Raw genomic sequence first — 11,654 nt, 5'->3', positions numbered from 1 at the left:
TAGGAATCAAACCCTGGGTTTTACTCAAGCTCAGCAATGCATCACAGAACTAAAACATATACCTCCAGCTGTTTTTACTTTTTTTAAAGTTACACTTATCTATTTAGAGTGTGTGTGTGTGTGTGTGTGTGTGTGTGTGAGTGTGAGAGAGAAAGAGAGCGAACACTTGGACTAGTGCCCAGTGTATGCACAGCTCCCCAAGTGGAATAGGACAAGAGCAGCTTTCAAGAGCTGGTTCTGTCCTTCCGCTATACGTGTCCTAGGGATGAAACTCAGACCTTCAGGCTTGTGGCAAGCGCCTTTACCTGCTCTAACCGCTCAGGCAGGCCTCTTTTCATTTTGACACAGGACCTCTGTTGTGAGTCTGGGGTCGTTCAGAGCTTCACCATGACCATAAATAAATGTTAATAAGAGATTTATTGAGGTGGTGGTGGCCAGTGTGGGGCCAACACTGCACCTGACAGTGTTCCACAGATGTCCCTAGCCTCAGCACCCCACGGCTTGTAAAGGCAAAACCCAGAGGATTACATGTGTTCTGCTGTTTTGTAGGTGTAGTTTTAACACGTATGCCTTACAGTTGCCCTAGTCACCCTTCTGAGCAGAGCAAGCAAGTTTGATTACAGAAGCAGGAGTGGAAGTTAATATTATGACCTCCTATCTTGCTAGAACAGTCACTGTCAGTCTAGGGAAAAAGGGAAGTGGAGCTGCCCGAGCACAAACTGCTCGTTAGAGGCCTTTTCCTTTTCTTTTCTTTTCTTTTTTTTTTTTTTACCTTTTGGTCTTTCAAGCACTGTAAGTCTAAACTTTAAATGTAATGTTCATCAACACACCTCACCTCCCTGAGTTACCCTGATGGCCTTGAACTTGCCATCGGCTTTACTTGGTCTCACAGGTAGTTGAGATCACGGGTCACAGCCTGGAACACCAGGCTCAGCTTGCGGTTTCTTTGTTTTATAAAATAAATAAAACAAATAAATAAAATTTTATTGTTGATTTTTGTTTTGTTTTGTTTTGTTTTTCAAGAAAGGATTTCCTTCTGTAGCCTTGGCTGTCCTGGACTGACTTTGTAGGCCTGGCTGGCCTCAAACTCACAGGCATCCTCCTGCCTCTGCCTCCCAGAGTGCTGGGATTGAAAGCATGTGCCCAGCTTGTTTTGTTTGTTTTTAAGCAGGGTCTTCTATACGCTACTTGGCTGTTCTTCAGACTTGCTAGGTAATGGAGGACGATCTTGAAATTCTGAATGCACTTCTCAAACATTCTCAAACAAATGACCTTGAACTCCTGAACTCATCTTTACCTCTGCAGTGCTGAGATTCCAGGAGAGCATGACTCCAGGTTTCTTCTCTTGTTTTTCACTTTTGTTTTTGTCTCTTTCTTTTTTAGGTGGGGAGGGAGGTGGTGACTGGGTTTCTCTACGTAGCCCTGGTTGTCCTGGAACTCAATTTGTAGATCAGAGTTGCCTCAGAGTCAGAGAGCCACCTTCCTCTGCCTCCCAAGTGCCCAGCTCAGTGTTTTTATGTCTTTTAGCACTGGGGTTTGAAACTAGGACTCTGCATGCTAGACAAGCATTCCACCACTCTGCATATCAAGCCCTCTTTCTATTTATTTTTTTAAATTAGAGGGTTTTTTGTTTATATGTTTAATTTTTGAGACATGGTTTCACTGTGTGTAGCCCTGGCTGTCCTGGAACTCACTCTGTAGACCAGGTTGGCCTGGAACTCAAATATCTGCCAGCCTCTGCCCCCTGAGTGCTGGGATTAAAGGTATGTACCACCACTGGCATGCTTGAATCAGAGTCTTAAAATTAGGACTTAGACAAGACTTCCTGGTAGGCAGATAGATAGGGAGAGAGCCATACTTAGGTACTAACAGTGCTAAATTTCCAAGAAGGTCAAGAAGGTCGGCTTCTTCCTTAGCTTCTTGACCTGAGACAAAAGTCTAGCAGTTTAAGCTTTTGTGTCCCACCAGCAGGTCCCCTGTTGATGGACTAGCTCAACAAGTTCAAGGCCTGTTACATTACAGCTATGGGCCAATCTGTCATCCTGTCTGTGTTCAAACTGACCAACCCTAGGTTAAGGGAGGAAGACTTTAAAAAACCGGAGCCCTTGAGAAGAGACTAGACTTTTCTAGGTTCTTTGCTTTGCAGAGATTCTTTTTCTCTGTCTGCTGCCTGTGTGTTTCCTTACCCCATTTAAATGCCTTGTTTGTTTGTTTGTTTGTTTTTGAGACAGTGTTTCTCTGTGTAGCCCCGACTGTCCTGGAGTCACTTTATAGCCAGGCTGGTCTTGAACTCACAGAGATTCACCTGCCTCTGCCTCCCCGAGTGCTGGGATTAAAGGCTTGCACCACCGTGTCCTGCCTTTCTTCAACACCTAATTCTGTCTGCTGCTGTCTGTGATTTCTCCTTCCCTGCTGCCACATGTTGCCCTCAGTATTTTTTCAGCCTTTTAATTCTCTCACTGGCAGAGAAGACAAACCCAATTGAGACCCCTAGACTATGTCAGTCTCACTAGATTGCTTAGGCAGCAACAATTGCCTCTGTTTCACTCCTTCCTTTCTTCATGTAGGTGTATGTACTATGTCAGGTCTTCTGGAACTGGCATGACAGTTATAGCTGCCATGTGGGTGCTGGGAACTGAAGCCAGGTCCTGTGCAAGAGCAGCAAATACTCTTAACCACTGAGCCATCTCTCCAACTTCTTTTTTAGGGGTGGATATTGGGGATGAAACCAAATATGTCACAAATATTAGACAACCATTGCTCTCTCTGAGCTACATCTCCAGCTAGTGTCTCTGTATTCTTTAGTATGTATGTGGAGGTCTGATGCAATCTGCAACAAATAGCACCTATTTCTGATTGCATCTGAATGACTGTAAAGCGCTTGGGTTACCAAGGCAACCTGGAGTCAAAGGTTTTCCCTTTTTTTAGATTTCTTTTATGTGTATGTATATTCTGCCTGCATGTATGTAGGTACATTACAAATGTGACTGGTTCCAGAGGAAATTTTAAAAAGGGGATTGTAATGAGAATTCTGGAATTTTCGTTTCTTTAACACACACACACACACACACACACACACACACACACAATACCGGGCAAGTGGATCTCTGTGAGTTCAAGGTCAGCCTGGTCACAACTATTTGTAACTAGTTCTAGGGAATCTGATCCCCTGAAGCTGATCCTCTTTGCTACTTTGTGGGTTCTTCATTTTCTTGCCCTTTTTCCTCCCCTCCTGGCTTCACCCCCAAACCTAGATAGGAGAGAAACAAGAATAGACAGGAGATCTGGGTTACGATGGCACATACCTTTAATCCTAGCACATGGGAGGCAGAGGCAGTTGAATTTCTGAGTTCTAGGACAGCCAGGGCTACACAGAGAAACCATGTCTCAAAAAGAAACAAAGAACAGAGTGGAAAGAGGAATTACGAAATTCTTTCCTTTGACCAACAATAATCCCCTCTGGCTTCTTGGGGCCCTCAAATTTATGTACCCTCTGAAAAGTTCCCACAATTCCAAATGTCACACAATCATAGAAATTATCTGCAGTTGGCAAAACCATGCTTCTGCTACAGGAAGAGGCAAATAAATCATGGTCAGCTGCTGCAGTCTGAGGCAGCCCCATCTCCCGACACTTGGGATTAAAATGGAAGCACATTCTTATAAAATTTATGTGGGTTTTTTTTTGGAGGGGGGTTCAAGACAGGGTTTCCCTGTGTAGCCTTGTCTGTCCTGGAGCTCTGTGGACCAGGCTGGCCTTGAACTCAGAGATGTGCCTGCCTCTCTCCCTCCAAGTGCTGAGACTGAAGGTATTGCACCAACACCACTGCCAGGCTGTAACAAGTGCTTTTTTTTTTTTTAGAAATGGTTTTTCTGTTACACAGCCCTGGCTGTCCTGGATACTCGCTCTATAGACCAGGCTGGCCTAGAACTCACACAGGCCACCTGCCTCTGCCTCCCAAGTGCTGGGATTAAATGCGGGTGCCACCGCTGCCTGTCATAACAAGTGCTCTTAAGCACTGGAGCCACCTCTCCAGCCTCTCAATAATTTCTTTTAAAAATAAGTAAATAAATGAAAAGGCTGTGTTTGTTTACTGTGTGTGCACACTTGCATACCGAGTCACTCCTGGGGAGGTCAGGCTTGGTGGAAATATCTTTCCCTGACAAGCTATCTTAGTAGCTCTTCTTTTCCTACCAGGACTATGGATGAAACCTAAGGCTTCACAAACACTAAACTCCAGCATTGATCTATAGCCTCAACCTGTCACAGGGCCCCAGAACTTAGCACACCTGACTCCATGATGGGAGTGCCATTCAGGCTGTGAAACTCAGCATGTAGACAGCACCACCTGCCAAAACTAAAACAAAGGCCTGGTCCATCAAAGCCTAGAGTTCTGGGAAAGTCTCTAAATGTACTAACCTTGGTTTTTAGTTTCTGTAGTTCTGCTTCTGGCTAACTGTTCTTGCCAGTTGAAGTGTGTCAACCCGGAACATGGTTTTTATGCTTAAAAGCTCACCCTGAGAAAGGCTTGGGCTACACTGGGATCCCAAACACCCAGTGCAGATAAAGACTTTCTGTCGGCTTAACCCCATGTCTGAGCAGTCTTCTCAGGCAAATACCCGACCACAAACGCTACTGCTTGAGTTCTGACTGTTTCTATGGCTCTGTCGACTGCAGTGACTGTGTGTATATGTAAACTCTATGACTGTGTCTGTGTGACTGAAAGTGTTTGTGACACCTTTCTTCCTTCTCCCTTCCTCCATACTGGGGAACCAAACTTAGCACCCTGTATAAGGCTAAGCAGGCACTCTGCCTGAACTACAATCCCAGTCTTGTGGGGTTTAAAACACTTTTTAAAAAGATTTATTTATAGCCAGGCATAGTGGCAGAGGCAGGTAGATCTCTCTGAGTTCAAGACCAGCCTGGTTTACAAAGTGAGTTCCAGGACAGCCAGGGTTATAACACAGAGAAACTTGAAAAGCCATTAAAAAGGAAAGAAAGGAAGGAAGGAAGAAAAAGAAGAGGGGGGAGGGGACAGGGGCTGGAGAGATGTCTCAGGTTAAGAGCACTGCTCTTCCACAATTCCTGAGTTCAATTCCCAGTAACCTCATGGTGGCTCACAACCATCTATACTGAGATCTGGTGCCCTCTTCTGGCATGTAGGTGTACATGCAGATAGAACACTCATGTTAAGTAAATAAATCAATCCTCTAAAAGAAAGGGTATGTGTGAGTGTTTTACTTTCATTTATGTACTTATACCATGTGTGTGCCTGAAACCTGTTCTAATGGGATGCTGGTTGTCTAGGGGATCCCAGAATCATTCCCTGGCAGAAAAAAGACTGAGAGATGCAGAAAGAAGAAAACCACTCCAGAGAAAGCAGAAGTAACTTTACCCCTTGGGTTAGGAGAGGAACTATAGCTGAGTGCATAAACAGACTGGTTTTGGCATTTTATTGGGCCTCTGAGTTCTTCCTTTTCCGCTATTGATTTTGCCTAGAGCCCAGGCCCACACCCATGCCTTCAACCTCAGTACCTTCCTCAAACAGAAGCTGCAACTCAAGGAGACTTTTGTTGTCCCCCTGTGTGAATTCCTGGGGAGTTGGACCAATGTCCACTCAGTCCTTATAAGGAGCAGACCACAGAACAAAATGCGGATTCGACCAATGTCCACTCAGTCCTTATAAGGAGCAGACCACAGAACAAAATTGTGGATTCGACCAATGTCCACTCAGTCCTTATAAGGAGCAGACCACAGAACAAAATGCGGATTCGACCAAAGTACAATTTGGTGGACCAGTGAGTTTTATTGGCATTACAGGCTTATGGGTGAAGGATTACTTAAGAATCAGAAATGACTCAAATAGCTATGTCAATAAAGCTAACAACATGGCAATCCTAGCATCCTTTAATCCTAGCATTTTGGAGGCAGAGTCAGGTGGATTTCTATGAGTTCCAGGCCAGCCTAGTCTGGAACAGCCTAGTCTACACAGTGAGTTTGGGACAACTGGAGCTACATAGTGAGCTCCTGTCTTAAAACAAAACAAACAAACAAACAAACAAACAAAAAACCCACAGAGCCCACCCTAACATGACTGACAGCTCACAAAAACTGGAAAACTGCACAGGCAGTTCGACAGGTTTCAGGGTCAATGTGAGCCTCCTCTAGCCAGCTCAGCAGGCCTTACTCCTTACATAAGCTTGGGGAGAAATGGGGTGAAGGAGAGGGAAGTGAATCTGGTCAGTTTCAGGAACTTCCTGGGGTTCTTTGGAGTTGTTTTCTGCTTTAAGGAGCTTCCAAGCCAATGTCTGTAAATATCCTGTCCTAAAATAGACTGCTGTTTCACCTCCTTTTATCCTCTACTTAGTAGTTTTCCTCCACAATGGAAGGAGACTGCGATAGAACACCTGTGTAACTACTCCCCAGAACATCAGTGTGTGTGTGTGTGTATGTGTGTGTGTGTGTGTTCCTGTCTCTGTAGCACTGTGTAGCATATGCTTTGGTCTGTGTGCAGCGGCCCTAGTAGAATGTCGGAATGATAGCTGAGGTCTTCATTGAGCATTTGGTGATGTGCCACTGATTGAATTTTTTCTCCAGTTTTTGAGAGAGGATTTCACTCTATATATCTGCCTGCCTCTGTCTTCTGGGTGCCAAGATTATAGCTGTGCATCACCAGGTCCCTTGTGATGTACCTTTCCGTAGACTAAAAAGTTAAAAGTTTATAGGGTTTTGAAAACCTATCAATCCTGGGGCTCAAAAATCCACCAATTGTTAGCTCACACCAAGTTCAGAAGTTGAAATTGCACCAGTCCCCACCTGGAAATCTCTACCCTGGAAAGCTCTGTCCCCAAGAATGCCTATATAAGCCTGCTTCTCCCCCGAGCAGAGGGGACCACTCTCTGGTATCTCTCCCCATAAATCTCCTGTGACTTTGTGGCCGCCTCAGAGCTGTGGCACTTAAACTTTCAATCTTTGATGTGCTCCATCATCTCTGGATCCCAGTTACACATCTGCCAATAAAGAAAACGAAGTCCAGAAAACAAGACGGCCTTGCACCAGGTAAGCGCCTGTATGTCCACACCTCCCCTCTGGGTGTTCCCCGCAACCCTTGTGGTTCTGGGATGTAATCTAAGGCCACAGACATGCTAGCCCAGTGTTGTGCTGCCGAGCAAGGACCCGACCCCTCTTCACGGACGGATCCTAGACTGGCGTTTTTCTGTCGAGCCATGCCCTTACAAGTGCAGAGTGGAATGTGTCTGAGTGTGTGCACCAGTTTCTACATTCTCAGATGCCTGGGGTTTGTTTTCCCTGGCCTGTCCCTTTTCTGGGCCCTTCTCACCCTTAATAGCAAAGCAAAACTTCCAAGCCTCCTCCCCATTCAACAGGGATTGCATCATTATCCTGGGCTTTCTGAGACTGTGTAGGTCTCCACTTGGTAACCTCCCTTATCCTGCAGCTCTTGGCCTCTTCTACTCCCCAGTTCCTGTAAAGCTGACTACGCCCAGTGCAGGTGGGGACACATAAGAACATTTTTCCTATTAAAGATGCTGTGGTGGTTTGATTAAGAATGGCCCCTATAGCCAGGCGGTAGTGGTGGATACTTTTAATCCCAGCACTCAAGAGGTAGAGGCAGGCTGATCTAAGAATTTGAGGCTAGCCTGGTCTACAGAGTGAGTTCTAGGACAGCCAAGGCTACGCAGAGTTCTTGTCTCAAAAAACAAACAAAAAAAAAAAACAAAGAAAGAAAGAAGCAAAGACAGAAAGAAAAGAAAGGCCCTCATGGGCTCATATACTTCACTGCCTAGTGACCAGGGAGTGGCACTATTTGAAAGGATTATAAGGATTAGGAAGTGGGCCACAGGGGTTTGGCTTTTGAGGTTTCAAAAGCCTATAGTCTCTCTCTGCCTGTGGACCCCGGATGTGGCTCTCAGCTATTGTCCCAGCTCCCGCTTGCCTGCCACCGTGCTCCCCACCATCATAATAGACCAAACCTTTGAAACTGTGACCCAATTAAATGCTTTCTTTTATGAGGGTTGCCTTGGTTGTGGTGTCTCTAACAGCAATGGAACAGTAACTAAGACGGGTATCTAGCTCCCTAAGGGCTACAAATCTTTTCCACCTAGTAAAAATTTTGATTTCACAAGCTCCTAGAACTTGGTGTGGGGCTGCGAACCCATTATCCCCACTTCCATTTTCTTTGTGCCAGTTCTTTTAAAACCAGGCAATCCCAAAAGCCTATAAGGCCAGATCCAGGCAATGGGGAAAAGCCACAGTCATCATCTATTTTAGAACGAAAACCAAGAGAACTTAAGTGCCAGGCTGTGCTTGCTAGCCTGGTGTGGGTTCTAGCATGTCCTCACAGGGAGAAATTGCCTCATTGATGTACCCTGCTTACCTTGCTTATACTCTGTCGCCCCTCGGTTGAGACCTGCTTTGGTTCTGAGCATCACTGGAGCTCCTCTGTTAACACCTGCTGTGGCCTTTAATAGCAGAAGTCATTCTGCCTCCAAGTCTCCATTTTGATTATAAGGTGAAATAGAGTTCAGATTCTCAGGCCCTACCTGCCTGAGACCATAGTACAATTCAATAGTTCAATGCTTGCTTCTTAGACTAAAACGATGATAAATGCATGTTCTGCTTGAATTAAAGATAAATGCATGATCTATTAGAGTTAAGGCTGCAACATCGTGCTATGTTCCTTCTCCCAGAATGGTGGAGAACTGGAAAGTCCCCAAGCCTATATATCCCAGCCAACCAGCTTAAAACGCCTTGTCTAGCTACCTAGATACAATACACTTGTAACAGAATCAATTATGTTTAGCTAGTCAAAATGATGTCATGCTGCCTGCACTCGGTTACTTGGTTACAGTTTTTTGTATAAACAGCCTGCCCTAACAAACCAGTGTTATAGCGTGGTTTCCGAATCCAGGCTATGTCCCTAGCCAGTCAGTTTTTGTTCAGCATTCAATAAACTTCTATCAATCTGAGCCTGGTGTTTGAATGGTCAGTCTGAGGCTATTCCTGAACCCATAACATCATCAAGCTACTTTTACTCTATTTCTTTGTGTGATGCTTCACTGTTTCTAACTGGTGTTCTCTGATGCTCAATGGGTGTTATGGGGCAACAACCAGTTACAAATCAGAAAACCCAAATCAAGGCCTAGCCCTTATTCCTCTGGGAGACCTATTGTCTTCCCAGCCACCTGCTCCCACGAACTCATGAGCGTCCTACCTCAGCTTCCTGAAAGCTGAAACTACAAGCATGCATACCCTAGCAGGCTAGAATACCCATCTCACAGTGCATATTCAGTGGGCTGCATCATACCCAATGTCCTTATTTCCAGAACATTCCTATCCCCTCTGATGAGACTTCGTCCCCATTAGCAGGCACTCCTGCCTCTCTAGGAAGCAGCAACTCACTTGATGGCCTGTTGTGGATATTTTATAAATGAAATAATACAAAATGTAACCACTTTCCCCTATCACTTTTTTTTCTTTGTATTTTGAGACAGTGTTTCTCTATACAACAGCCGGCAACATCCCTGGCTGTCCTGGAACTCACTCTATAGACCAGACTGGCCTCGCACTCACCGGGCTTCATCTGCCTCTGCCTCGAGTGCTGGGATTAAACGTGTGCACCAAAACATCCTGGCTTCCCACACACTTTCAGATCATCACACTGTGATAGATGATTTTTTTTTTAACACTGGTTTTGCCATCTGTGATATGGTCAGGTGACCCTGCAGACAGCATCCACAAGCGCAAAGACTGCCGCTGAGGCCATCACAAAGCGGTGGAGTCCCACCTACACTTCGGTGATACCAAGCAGACTCATGAGAATTCTCGAATGTGGTGTCACTAGAAATATTAAAGATATAGTCACAGGATCCGATGTGAAGGCAAACACCTGCAGTCCCAGCACTCAGGGAGGCAGAGGGAGGCATATCTCTGTGAGTTCGAGCCCAGCCTTGTCTACAAAGAGAGTCCAGGACAGCCAAGGCTACATAGAGAAACCCTGTCTTGAAAAAAGTAAAAAACCAAAAGCAAAAAACAAAACAAAAAAAACAAAAAAAAAAAAAAGAAGAAGAAAGAAAAGAATGTTCATGTACACAGGGAGTAGTATGCAGTAATTAAAAACAAAAGAGTGAAATATTGATGCCTGTATCCGGGACCTGCCACCCTCGGAGGTGGCACAGAGGGTCTCTCAGACTACAGAGAGACCCTGTCTAGAAAAGCAAATGGGAAGCAGCGGTGCAGTGATGCTCACCTGTAAGCCAGCAGTCAGGCAGCTGAGGCAGGAGGATCACAAGTTCTAGGCCAGCCTGACTGCACAGTGAGATGGTTATGGAAACTGCAAGTGAACTAGTGGCTAATCACCCCAGACTGGGTGCCAACAGCAGAGGCCCCTGTGGAGGAATGCCAGAGAGTCCAAGCCTGGGGACAGTAATGGGCGCAGTACTCCAAGGACAGTATGCTGCAACAGAGACCCTGGGATTCCTGAGGCTCAAAATGTATTAGCAAAGCATGGAAATGGATGCCTGTGGACTCGTGTTTGCCCGATTGCTTTTAAATGAGTCCTGGGGCTCTAACCCAGGGCCTGGTGCTGCTGGGCAGCCGCATGCCCAGCACTGTTTTACTTTGTTGTTTTTTGAGACAGAGTCTAACTATTAGCTCTGGCTGTCCCGGAATTCATTGTGTAGACCAGGCAGGTCTCTCAAACTCACAGAGACCCACCAGCCTCTGCTTCCTGAGGACCACCACATCTGGCTAGGTGCCACTTTCTGTGATGGATTTGAAGTCCCCTGTGGCTACTGAGCAATGATGTATGTGTGACCGTATTACAGTATATGTGACACTTCATTTCCCTGTTCTGACTCGCTGCTACCAGAACCGAGGTATAAGAATAGCAGGTCCTCTCCTGTGGGGTCACGACGCTGGGTCTGGTCAGGCCTGAGGGCTCCTGAATGGCACACGAGCTGTAGCTCCCATTTAAGTGTGCCATCCCTCACAGCCAGGGAGGGTCCTCGGTGTCCCAGGGGAGGCTGAACAGCTCAGACCCCAACACAACTCAGGCAATTTAAAGCCAAGATAATTTGTGCCCCAGCACCTCCCCCAGCTCTTTTGGAGGGACAGAGCTATGGTTGTTCTGGGCCTCCTACCTGATAGCAGCCTGAAACAGCTGGTGTGTCTGATAGTGCTTGAAAGAGAACCGGTGCCAAGTCCCGCCATAGCGCCGTTGCTGCTGTTTGTTGGGGAGGGTAAGGGATGAGTGGCCAAGTTGGGGGGGGGGGCAAAGGTTCCCAAAGACCTTTCCCAAGAAATCTATCCTTCCTGGTCCACCCCCCAAGGAGAGAGACTTGAGACCAGACCAGACAGGCCTTTCAGTTCTGGGGGGGGGGGGTCAGGACTTTTCTTTACTGGTCACCTGACCCCTTGACATCTGGCTTAATTTACACACAGGGTTGGTTTTCAGGGACCAGTTCCCAAACAAGCCAAGGTGAAGTCGGCTCCCTTGAATGTGACACACACATCACACACACACACACACACACACACACACTCCTCCCTTGCCTTGCCCTGGCCTTATCAGTGAGGACAGCCAATCAGATGAGGGCAGACAGGAGCCCTCCAAGAATCCCTCCTAGCTTCATAGCCC

The sequence above is a fragment of the Meriones unguiculatus genome, chromosome 10, assembly GCF_030254825.1.
Source record: "Meriones unguiculatus strain TT.TT164.6M chromosome 10, Bangor_MerUng_6.1, whole genome shotgun sequence".
NCBI lineage: Eukaryota > Metazoa > Chordata > Mammalia > Rodentia > Muridae > Meriones > Meriones unguiculatus.
Note: the sequence above shows the minus strand (reverse complement) of the source record.